This window comes from Myxine glutinosa, chromosome 5 (assembly GCF_964187855.1).
Source record: "Myxine glutinosa chromosome 5, kmMyxGlut1.1, whole genome shotgun sequence".
NCBI lineage: Eukaryota > Metazoa > Chordata > Myxini > Myxiniformes > Myxinidae > Myxine > Myxine glutinosa.
In genome coordinates, this window is record NC_136265.1 from 192,692,302 (window position 1) to 192,705,172 (window position 12,871).

The following is a 12,871-nucleotide window of genomic DNA, read 5'->3' on the forward strand; positions in this document are numbered from 1 at the left end:
GTATGTGGTGAGGAGCTCAGGTGTGCCGAGGAAGGACTTCGCACGACGGAGGATGCCCAGTCGGCGACTGGCTTTGGAGGCCAGCTTGGAAATGTGGTTTTCCCAAGAAAGATCATGGCAGATAGTGAGACCCAAAATCTTGAGTGACAGAAGTTCTTGGAGAGGATTGTTGAGAAAGTAGATGGGAGGGTTGTCCAGTCGATCTTTTCGGAGAGACATAGTAAGAGTGTGAGATTTGTCAGGATTGAAAGACATGTTCCACTTGTTTGACCAGTCTGTGATTTTGTCCAGGTCTTCAGAGAGCGAGGAGGCAGCAGACTGCCGATCTGAGGGAAGAGGAATGGAGCGGCAGAGAGTGGAGTCATCAGCAAAGAGATAGAGAGGATTTTCGAGAGAGTCAGAGAGATCATTGATGAAGACCAGAAAAAGCACGGGGCCCAGAACACTGCCTTGGGGAACTCCAGCCTGAACAGGAAGAGGAGATGAGAGAAACCCATTCAGGGCCACACGTTGACGACGACTAGAGAGGAAGTCCGCCAGCCATGCGTGGAGATTTCCATGGATACCAAAGGAGGAGAGTTTGGTGAGCAGAGCGGGGTGCCAGACCGTGTCGAAGGCACGTGATATGTCGAGGGAGACAGCTCTAATTTCCTGTTTGGCATTGAGGACCTCCATCCATTGTTGAGACAGCAGAAGCAGCATGTCCAGAGTAGAGTGACCTGGTCTGAAACCAAATTGATGATCAGAGATCAAGCCATTGGAGAAGAGGAAAGATTTCATATCCGAAGCAATGATGGATTCCATGACTTCGCTGATAATTGGGAGAAGGCTGATTGGTCTGTAGTTGCTAGGATCTGTTTTTGCACCTTTTTTGTGTAAAGCGGTGATGTTGGCTGATTTCCAAGCAGATGGCAGTTGACCTTGAGCAAAAGAGAGGGTGAAGAGAACAGAGAGAGGGTGAGATAGAGCAGCAGAGCAGGATTTTAGGACCCGTGGGCTGATGCCGTCGGGTCCAGTTGCAGAATCAGAGTCGAGGGTTGACAGAAACTTTTCCACCTTGTCAGGAGGAAAGGACACGGAGTCCAGGAGCAGCAGGGTACGACTGGGTATGGTGGGTACAGAGAGGGATGGGTTTGGGACACAAGATTTAGAGGCAAACACAGAGTTGAGGCATTCAGCTTTTTCACTTGCGGAGTCAGCTGTGTAGCCGTTTGAGGTAAGGGAGGGGATGGAGGGGGAACAAACACCAGAAACGGATTTGACCAGACGCCACCAGGATTTGGAAGAGGGAGACAGATAAGAGAGTTCGGTCTTGAGAACGGAGAGATATTGTTTCCTGGCTCTCCTGAGGGTGGACACACACTTGTTTCGGGCTTTGTGAAAGGAAATGAGATTTCCTTCCGTTGGATTTGCTTTCCAGGAGACGAAGGCAAGTTGTTTCTGGGCAACAGCCTCACCACAAGATTCCGTGTACCATGGACGCGAGGAAGGGTATGACAACTGAAGACGAGATGGGATAAATCTGTGCATGAGAGAGAGCAATTTACTTTGGAAGAATTCCCAGGATGAGTTGATGTCAGAGGTGGTAGAGATGGGAGACCAGTCCAGATGATTGATGGCTGCTTGAAGACCGTGCCAGTTGGCCTGAGTGAAATGCCAGACTCGTCGACGCTGAGCAGGCTCCCTGAGGATGGTCAGAGAGATGTCCACTTTAAGAAGGACATGATCAGATGATCCGATCGGAGCAGAAGAAGAGCAGCAGACATTTTCAGGGAAGTTAGTCATAACCAATCATAACGGGACGACATCGGCGGCAGTGATTGATTATTTACTTATACTTGTATTGATGTTTACTTGTAGTGATTGATTATTTACTTATACTTGTATTGATGTTTACTTGTAGTGATTGATTGTTTACTTATATTGATGTTTAGATTAATGGTTAATATAAACAAAAACAAAAAGATGAGGGAATTGTGGAAGTGTAACTCAGTGTAACTTATTGGTTGGAACTGGTAACTAACCAAGGTACGAGCAGGTGGTCGTAAGAATGTCAGGAATGCATCTCGCCCTGTCGAAGCTGGGAGTCCTGTTGTGTAGCTTTAGCACGACCCCGGGCTAACACACATTCACAAGCCCGTACTATTGTCTTTCATCGGGATGCAAAGTGGATGAAGCAAATTCCCAGCAGGGAGGAGAGCGAGCTGGTGCCAGTGAGGCGACCAGTAACTTTGCGGAGAACGGATTAGAAGCAGCGGAGAAGGGATTACGATTTCAGCGGACAGAGGATTAACTGAAGTTTGCCGATATAAGCAGAAGAGACTTGGAGTCAAGGGGCACTTGCCACGAGAAGCCCTGCCCGACGGAATGAACGCGTACCACGGGTTCGGCGCTGCAGCCACGAAAGAGGGACTATGCGGATAGAGTTACCTGAGCCATTGAGTTAAACGGTATTATTTGGTAATGGAATGAAGTGAATAACCAGTAAATAAAGTTGTGACCTTTTGTAAAACCTGTTTCCGACCATTGGCATCTTGAGTCTCACCCTACAATTCCACGGCAATCGTCTACGGCCAGGCGCTACGCATCCCGGGTGAATTCGTGCCCGACGCTACCAGTCCCTGGTCCGCAGCTCACCAGCGCTCGGACCTCCAGGAGACCGCCTGACGGTTTGCCCCATGCCAATGTCCCACCACGGTGACCCCCAGTCCTACGTCCCCCCAGCGCTTCGCACAGCGGAGTACGTTTTTGTGCATCATGACGCACATCGGGGGCCACTCCGGCCGCCGTACGACGGGCCCTTCCGGGTCCTGCGACGGGACGACAAGTCGTTCGTCATCGACATCGGCGGCAGGTCGGACCGGATTGCGGTGGACCACCTCAAGCCGGCGCACGTGGACATCGACCAACCGCCACGGTTGGCCCTTCCACCGCGGCGAGGCCGCCCCCCGTCCACGGTGCCCCCCACTTGACCGCCCACCACCACACCGGACCCCCCCCCCCCCACGACCCGCAAGGGGTCACTTCGGCCGGGTCATCAGGACCCCCCTTAAATTGACCCTGCCGGTGCAAGTCGATTCTGGGGGGACGTGTGTAGCGGCTACCGCTGGGTATACACAATCGCCTTGCACCTACCGAGGACGCGGGGCGATCACCATGCCGGGCTCGTCCAGGACGCCGGGCATGCCCGCTCTCGACTTGCCAGGCCTCGTCCGGGACGCCCGGCATGCCCGCTCTCGACTTGCCAGGGCTCGTCCAGGACGCCCGGGCACGCCCCCTCTCGCCTTTCCCGGGCAAACGCTCCGGGATAATGTGTATATATATTGCTGCCTGATAAACGGGCTTTTCAGAGTACCCGAGTTGATTTGACACAATAAAGAGACTCAGACGAATTCCAGCTTTTTGTCACGTCCATTCTTCCGATTTACGTTGGAGCATAGCTCCTACATAAGTGGTTGACCTTTGGCCTATGTTGACCTTATGACCTACGTTGATCTCAAAAATAGCTGGTGGTTGAATTCAGTTAGCCGATATGTAAATCCTATTCAAATTTCAATTCAATCAGATGAAAATTTAGGATTTTAGAAATTTGAAAAAAGTGGTTGACCTTTGGCCTATGTTGACCTTATGACCTACGTTGATCTCAAAAATAGTTGGTGGTTGAATTCAGTTCGCTGATATAAAAATACCATTCCAATTTCAAATCAATTGGATGAAAATTGAGGATTTAAATTTTTTTTTTTTAAAGTGGTTGACCTTTGGCCTATGTTGACCTTTTGGCCTACGCTGATCTCAAAAATAGTGGGTGGTTGAATTCAATTCGGCGATATGTAAATCCTATTCAAATTTCAAGTCTATTGGATGAAAATTGAGGATTTTAGAAATTTGAAAAAAAGTGGTTGACCTTTGGCCTTTGTTGACCTTTTGACCTCAAAATATATAGGATTTTGGCGGACGACGAACTCTTCCATTTGGTGAAGTTTCGTGAATATCGGTTTAAAATTGTGACGTGTAAGCAAGTATAAGTGAGCGGACAGACAAACACAAACGCACAAACCGGAGTGATCAACAAACTTGCAAAAAAGTGCAACTGTGTTCTTGCGGAACCGCCAGAAGAGAACGAGCCTGCTGAACCCCAATGTTCGCTTCGCGGAAGCGGGGTAAAACCAGCGACGGGTTCGAGAGAAAAATCTCATGTAATAAATAAATATTGTTTCCGCCCGGTTTCGAACCGGGGACCTTTCGCGTGTTAGGCGAACGTGATAACCACTACACTACGGAAACCTGGTTGGTGAACTCGATCATTTTGTATTCTTGATGAAGAACGAAACATCAACATGTGTGAATCTGTCGTTCAGAGCATGTTCTCCATTCCTCATGTCATGTTCAACTGTTCGTGACGTTATTTCCAAATCGTTAAAAAAAAACAATCACCATTTTCTTCAATTTTGAACACAAATAATAAATGAAATTCTGAGGTTTCTCGCTTATTTCGCATCAATTGAGTTTTGCTTCGAGTGGAATCAGAAAGTATAACACAGTTAATAATCTATTTGTCATGGAGCAAGTGTTTGTTTGGATGTATGTATGTATGTATGTATGTATGTACGTATGTATGTATGTACGTATGTACGTATGTATTTATGTATGTTTGTACGTATGTACGTATGTATGTATGTATGCATGTATGTTTGTATGTATGTTTGTATGTATGTATGTATGAATGTTTGTATGTATGTATGTATGTATGTATGTATGTATGTATGTATGTATGAATGTATGTATGAATGTATGTATACGTATCTATGAATGAATGAATGAATGTATGTTTTTATGTATGTATGTGTGTATGTATGTATGTATGAATGTATGAATGTATGAATGTTTGTATGTATGTATGCATGTATGTATGTATGTATGTGTGTGTATGTATGTATGTATGTATGTATGTATGTATGTGTGTTTGTATGTTTGTATGTGTTGTTACGGATCCGTCACTTCCGCCTGTGTTGTTATTATATACTGTTCGGATTTTTAGTTTCAGGTAATATTGTTGTTAAGATTTTTTGTGTGAAATGAAGATGACTTTAGTGAAAGGTAAAAAGAAATGTTTGTGAAGGAAAAAGGAACAGACGGCCATGAGAGAGATACAGCCGTGAATCGCATCAAAGCTGCGTGTGTACTTTTTTGATATTGGTCGCGAATTAGTTGAGGCCTCCCGTGAAAGGGATTGCCGGTGACATCGTCTTATATTGGGATTGCAATTTAAACTGCATCTCAGGTTTTATTACCAAGCGTGAGTTATTGTTGGAGAAAAATCAAGCGCCTCCATTCCATGCTGATACGCAATTTTGTCCTCGAAGAGACTGTCCTGAGATGCAGGTGTGCTTCGAGTGGAATGTCATCTTGTTTTCGAGTGGAATGTCAAAACAAGGTGCATCTTGTTTTGTTGTTGGGATTTCCATATCGATCTCATCGTGTTGATTGCTGTTGGTTTACCTATCGGCTCAATCCCCATATCGACCTCTCACCTCGTGACTCGTCTGCTGCCATGCCGATACCTGCCTGTTCTCGTCGTTCTGCGCAGCTTCAACCAGAGTGGCGATCCGTGCACAGACTTTGGGGAATGTCACATTCCACTCACGTTTGGCGTGTCGTGAGTTTATTGCTTTGATATAAGAGCATTGAGGAATGACTGTACCATCACATGTATTGTTCATTTGATGAAAGTGATATTTTCATTGTACTTTCTTTAAGAGTGTTATTATTGTGTTTGTGAGAGTTCTGAATACAATTACTTGTTTTTTTACGACAATTGCATTGGTGTGGTTTTACCATGGTTTATTGGAACATTCAAAAGAACAAACCTTTCTGCCGTGTTCCTGCTCAAGACTCTGAGGTGCACCATAACCGGGGTTTGGGGAGGTAATGCGTAACAGAAATTCGGGGCTCATCCGGGATCCGGGAAATATCTCCGGATCCAAACGTCCGGGATCCAAACTCTGGGAAATATCTTCAGCAGGAGGTTTATCCAGAGTGAATTAACCGTGAGGATTCCTGTGCGTTGAATTAAATTTTTGTTGTTTACTAGATTTGATCAGCCACAGTTTTGATTTGTAGTTGTTGGGTGTGAGTATTATAGTAAGGGAAACATATGAAAATCTGTTAACTAAATTGTTACCAAAAAATTTCTTCACCAATATGTTTGTAAAGGTGTGTAATATCATGTGTTAAAATGTTGAAGGTCAACTCCCGTGGGAAACCCAGAAAAAAAGCTGTTGAATTCGGGTACCGAAAAATTATTTTCGAGAATTTTTATTTTTTTTAATCGGCCCTTAAGTAACTTATGAGGGGTCAAATAAGGGTTTTTCATGATTCTGAGTTGATTGTTAACATTTATATTTCACCACAGACACTCCTTTGTGGAAAAATAATTTCTAAATATATCTCATTTTCTACTTTGCAGGACATGGAGTCTAGCAATATGGATGAAGACGTTACTCCACCTGTGCTCAATTGCTTCATCTGTGCACGCTCGGATACACCAGCTGAAAGGCTCATACAGGCAACTCCAAAGGGATACTCAACTTTATTGAAACAAGCAGAAACTGTCGAAAATGTTACTGTTGTGGAACGTATGAAGGAGGCTCAAAAGGAAGGAAAACTGAGGTACCACCAGAAGTGTAAAAATGATCTGTACAACAACTTTGTTGCAACCACCAAGAAGTCAGCTCAAGCATCAAAGGCAGAGAAAGAGTCATCAAAGTTGAAGAGAAGACGCACTACTTGTGAGTTCAGTTCATCAACTGGCTGCAGTTCTAGAAGATCACAGTCAGTTGACCTCCTGTATAAGGATGTATGCATTCTTTGCAACCAACCAGCCCAGCTCTACAAAAATAATCCAGCACAAGCTAGAAAGAAATACAGAGTGCCAGATAATTTGACTGCAGATACACTGAAGGCAAGCTTGCTGAAGACAGCACGGAGTCGCGGGGATGACTGGGGCACTGAAGTCACTGGACGCCTGGAAGGGATCAACGACTTGGTAGCAGAAGAAACACTGTACCATTTGCGATGCAAACTTATGTTTGCGAGAGGTGACAGTTTGTCCAAGACTGATGAGGAAGGAAAAAGGAAGAGAGGACAGAGGAGTATTGATGAGGAGCGAGAGGCAGTTTTTATTGAATTCTGCGAATGGTTAGACTCAGAATTAGAGCATGGGGTAATGAACATGGACCAAGTCCATGAAAAGCTGTAGGAATTTGATCAGTCACCAGAGAAGAGCCTTTCTTATTCAAAGCATTGGCTAAAGATAAAACTTCTAGAGAAATGCGAAGACACCTTGTATTTCACAACACAGGAAAGAAGGGCAGATGTACTCTGTCTCAAAGATGGCACCGACAATATTCTGCGAGCGCATCATGCTAATCTTGACCATGGAGATGAGAAGACTCAGATCATAAAGACGGCACTCAAGTTCATATCCAATGATATTGCCTTGATTGATTTAGGTCCAAAGTCATACCCCACCACACACAGTATGACTGACATCGATAGTCAGCTGACACTTGTTCCTGCAAGCCTTCAGATGTTCTTGAGACCGATTGTCAAGACAGACGAAAGAGTTGCCGTTTGGGGGCAGAATTTTATTAAGGCCTGTCGACCTCGGTCTGGAGTATTGCCACACCAAATGGGGCTTGCCATACAACTTGATCATAGATTTGGGTCAAAATGGATGCTCAACAAGTTCCACCGGCTGGGATACACTGAGTCTTACACGGAGACACAAAACTACAATTACTGCTTCCTTAATAGTAGGAGTGGAGATGATGTTCCAGATACTTCTGGCACTCTTGACACCATTGTGGAGGAAACCGATGAACAGATCAATGATGAGGTTGCGGTTGATGCTGCGCTTGAGGATCAATCAGTGATGACAGCCAAAGTGCCAGCCAGTGAAAGTGAATTGTCAAGTAATGATCAGGTGGTCTTTATGGAGGTTGGGGAAACAAACAATGCAGTCACTCAGTTTGTTGGAGACAATATAGATTTAAACATTGTCTCTATTCACGGAAACACTCCCTTTCACTCAATGGGTTGGATCGAAGTCACCTCTCCGGCACCACCTTTGCCAGATCCACAGACAACAGCAACTTTCCCCCGGGTGAAGTTGAAGGCACTCGACAAAGCTAAGATCCTGAGAGGAACTGAAGTAAAGATTATTCCATTTACGAACAGGAAACAGATAGGAACGAACGCGAGCATGTTTCTCCCCCTCGCTGAGCTTTCCTCCTCCCTGGCTCATGATCAGCCACTCCTCACTCCAGGTGACACACTCTGGGCAGCGGGGTGGGTGATCAAAGCCAACGATCCTGAGTTCCCACACTCCAACTGGAATGGCTGGATGAAGAGAATCCATGCTAATGATGCAAAGCAGAGCACACAGATCGAGTTCCTCCCAGTTATTGAAGGAGACCCTAATGACCTCAACACCATCTTCACCACTCTGAAAGAGTGCATACGGCACGCTGGGGTCGTTATAGTGACCTTTGATCTTCCGATTTGGCTGAAGGCTGTGAATATAATAAAGCAGGCAAATCTACCCGTCATTCCAAGGTTGGGTGGTTTTCACCTGCTGAAGTCTTATCTTGGATCAATGGGTAACATCATGGAAGATTCTGGACTACTAGATGTGATCCAGTTGATCTATCCTGGAAGTACGACAGCCAACCACATCATGGATGGAGGATGTTTTGACAAGGCAATCCGTGTTCACCTCCTCATCGATGCAGCCATCTATCAACACATCATGAAACTTGCCTTCACTGAGGAGGAGCGTGGTGACATGAAGACCTTCATGGAGAAGGTGGCTGATGGGAAGATGGGAGCCAGACACTCAGACCCAGTAGTGCCAGTGTTTGAGCAAAGGTTTGAAGAAACCTTCAAACGACTCGCAAAAGGAGGAAGAACACCTGCACTCTGGGTGGAGTACCACCACATGGTAGATGTGATCAAGGTCTTTATCAGAACCGAGCAACTTGCAGACCACAATGGGCATCTGTCCTGCATTGTTACCAAGATGCTTCACATCTTTGCCGCTGCAGGCCATCATCAGTATGCCAAGGGCACACGGCTGTACTGTCAACTCATGAAGGAACTAGAAACTTTGCCTGCTTACAAAGACACCTTAGAACGTCTCACTGCCCATGGGAACCACGTTGTCCGTTACTCAAGTCATGAGTGGTCCGGCACATGGTGTGACATTTGCATTGAGCAGACATTAATGAAGGCAGCCAAGTCACAAGGTGGACTGAGCAGAGGAAGAATGAGAAACAGTTTTTCTGGCCACAAATGCTGGGTGCTCATCCTCAGTCACCTGTCTGATGTCAACCGGCGGATGGAGGAGGACGTCAGTAAACATGTTCCAGTCCCATGCAGGCAGGAGTGATCAAACCAGAGACTCTACCTCCAACAGAGGGTGCAGCTGCACAACATTCACTCCGTGCCTACCTGCAGACCCGGGACTGGATCCTTCTACAGAGCATGTCTCTGAACCCCAGTGACTATGGATGGACAATAGGTGTGCATGGGTATGAGCCAGTTCCAACACTGGACCCCACGGCTCCTGAGGAGCTATTGCAGTTCACGAGCTGTAATTGTCATGGAGATTGCAGCAACCGGCGCTGCAGCTGCAAGAAGAATGGGGTCACGTGCATCTCGGCCTGTGGAGTCTGTAATGGCATTACATGCAGAAACTGCAGTCATGATGTTGTTGAGTCTGAAGAAGACATAGACAATGACTGTTGAAACTTCTGACATTGTGAATGAGAAATAACTCTTGAGTATTATATATGTATGTGAAATAAAAGCTACTTTGTGTGTAAATGTAAAAGTGAAAATATAAATGTTAACAATCAACTCAGAATCATGAAAAACCCTTATTTGACCCTCATAAGTTACTTAAGGGCCGATTAAAAAAAATAAAAATTCTCGAAAATAATTTTTCGGTACCCGAATTCAACAGCTTTTTTTCTGGGTTTCCCACGGGAGTTGACCTTCAACATTTCAACACATGTTATTACACACCTTTACAAACATATTGTTGAAGAAATTTTTTGGTAACAATTTAGTTAACAGATTTGTGAAATATCTCATAAAATGCCCTTACTATTACTTTTGGTTGTTAAACATACTTTTTGTATGGAAAGAAAGTTTTCACTGTGTTAAAACTTTCTTCCTTGAAGGTGGGGAGTGTTACAGATCCGTCACTTCCACCTGTGTTGTTATTATATACTGTTAGGATTTTTAGTTTCAGGTAATATTGTTGATAAGATTTTTTCTGTGAAATGAAGATGACTTTAGTAAAAGGTGAAAAGAAATGTTTGTGAAGAAAAAAAGGAAGAGACGGCCATGAGAGAGATGCAGCTGTGAATCGCATCGAGGCTGCGGGCGGACCTTTTTGATATTGGTTGCGAATGAGTTGAGGCTTCCCAGGAAAGGGATTGCCCGCGACATCGTCCTATACTGCGATTGCAATTAAACCTGCATCTCAGGTTTATTACCAAGTGAGTTATTGTTGGGGAAAAATCAAGCACCTCCATTACAGGCTGATATGCCATTTGTCCTCGAAGAGACTGTCTGCTTGGTGCCTTTTTTTTTTTCTTTTTTTTTTTTTGTATACAGGATCGAGGCTCGTGAAAGAGCTAACATTTATCACACAAACAAATCAAACAGACAAACAAAGTATATAAAAAGGGGAGCGGTAGACAAGATGGGGGAGAGAAGGGGAAGCACACACACACAACATTTGAGAGAAGGGACATTGGGAGATGTGTGGGAGGGAGAGGGCTTGAGGGGAGGAGGCGTGGGAAGGGGGGGGGGGGGGTTGGGAGAAGTATAAAACACGAGGACATCAAGTCCTTTGATGAAGATCCTCAATTTAAACCGTAATGAAATGGGAAATCTGATGTATCCATGGCAACTGTTTTTTGCGGGGGGGGGGGGGGGGGGGGAGTGACTGGATTTTTGAACGTCTTTTTTGTTTGTCTGATTGTGAACAGGATATCTCAAAAAGATGTGGATGGATTCAGACGAAATTCGGACTCGAAAATCGACAATCTTGGGCTTTTTTCGGAACTTTGTGATTCACAAATAAAATAAAATTCCCTTTAAATTAGGCTGTAATTTGATTGTCAATGGTTTTCAGAAGAAAAACAATTTGCGTTTGGGTTCCCCTTTAAGGGTCTTTTGGGTCTTCGGTGTCTTTTCACTATTTTCGGTCTTCAGGGTGTTTTTGTTCTTTTGGTTCTTCGGTGTCTTTTCACTATTTTCGGTCTTCAGGGTGTTTTTGTTCTTTTGGTTCTTTGGTGTCTTTTCTGCCTTTGGGGTCTTTTAAGTTTTCGGGGTCTTTTGGGACTTCAAGGCCTTTTGCGTATTTTGGGTCTTTGGGGTCCACTGGGTCTTCAGGTTATTTTCAGTCTTTTTTGGTATTTTGGTTGTTCTGGATCCTTTGGGTCCTCAGGGTCTTTTGGGGTATTTAGGGTCCTTGGAGTCTTTTGCGTCCTCTTGGTACTTTATGTTAAGTATTTCAGGAGACAATTGTGGGTGGCATCAAGTCAGCTGTCCTTCCAATGGGAGAAGAGCAAACATACATACAAACATACATATAAGCATACATACAAACACACATACATCCATACATACATACGCACATACAAACATACATACTGTACATACATACATACATACATACATACATACATACATACACACATACATACACACATACATACACACATACATACACACATACATACATACAAACACACAAACATTCTTTATATTACGTATTCCCTCCCAAAACCCCGGTTACAGAGCCCCTCAGAGTCTGGAGCAGGAACACGGCAGAAATATTTGTTATTTTGAGTGTTCGAACAAACCTTGGTAAAACCACACCAATTCAATTGTAGAACAAAACAAGTAATTGTTTTAATAACTCTCACAAACACAATAATAACACTATGAAAGAGAGTACAATGAAAATACATATTATGGTACCATCATTCCCCAATGCTCTCAAAGCAATGAACTCACGATACACCAAACGTGAGTGGAATGTAACATTCCCAAAAGTCTGTGCATGGATCCCCATGCTGGTTCAAGCCATGCTGAACGACGAGAATAGGCAGGTATCGGCACGGCTGCAGACGAGTTACGAGGTGAGAGGTCGATATGGAAATCCCAACGACAAAACAAGATTTCTATCTGCCATTTTGCATCTCACTATCTGCCATGATATTTCCCGGGAAAAATTCAAATTCAAACCACATTTCCACATTTCAAATCCACATTTCAAATCCACGAAACCACATTTCAAATCTGGCCTCCAAAGCCAGTCGCCGACTGGGCATGCTCCGTCGTGCGAAGTCCTTCCTTGGCACACCTGAGCTCCTCACCACATGCAAGGCTTTCCTCCGCAGCTCAATGGAATACTGTTCCTCCCTCTGGGCTGGTGCTCCTGCTTCACACCTAGCTCGTCTTCACGCTGTTGAAACCAAAGCGTTCAGAATCATTGGAATCTCCCACGATGAAGCTATCTCCAAGGGCCTTTCACTTACTCACCGCAGGCAGGTTGGCGGTCTTTCCGTCTTCTACTGACTCCTCTCCAGCCTTGCTCCCCCAGCTCTCTCTGGGCTCTCTCCCCCAAATATTCCTACAGGTCGCACAAGATCTGCCTGCAACCTTCTTATGGTTAAACTGCCAAAATCAAGACTCTCTGCTCACCTTCACTCCTTCATTCCTCTTTTCTCCCACCTCTGGAACAAACTCCCTCACTCTCTTCAATCCCACGCCTCCCTCCAGGTCTTTAAAA

At 44.8% G+C, this 12,871-nt stretch overlaps 1 non-coding gene across 1 annotated transcript; it reads right to left on the minus strand.

Annotated features, from left to right (window-relative positions):
• Window positions 1-4,211: 4,211 nt before the first annotated feature.
• TRNAV-AAC (transfer RNA valine (anticodon AAC)) lies at window positions 4,212-4,284 on the minus strand. The gene has a single exon. It is a non-coding gene; the product is annotated as a tRNA-Val (tRNA).
• Window positions 4,285-12,871: the final 8,587 nt, after the last annotated feature.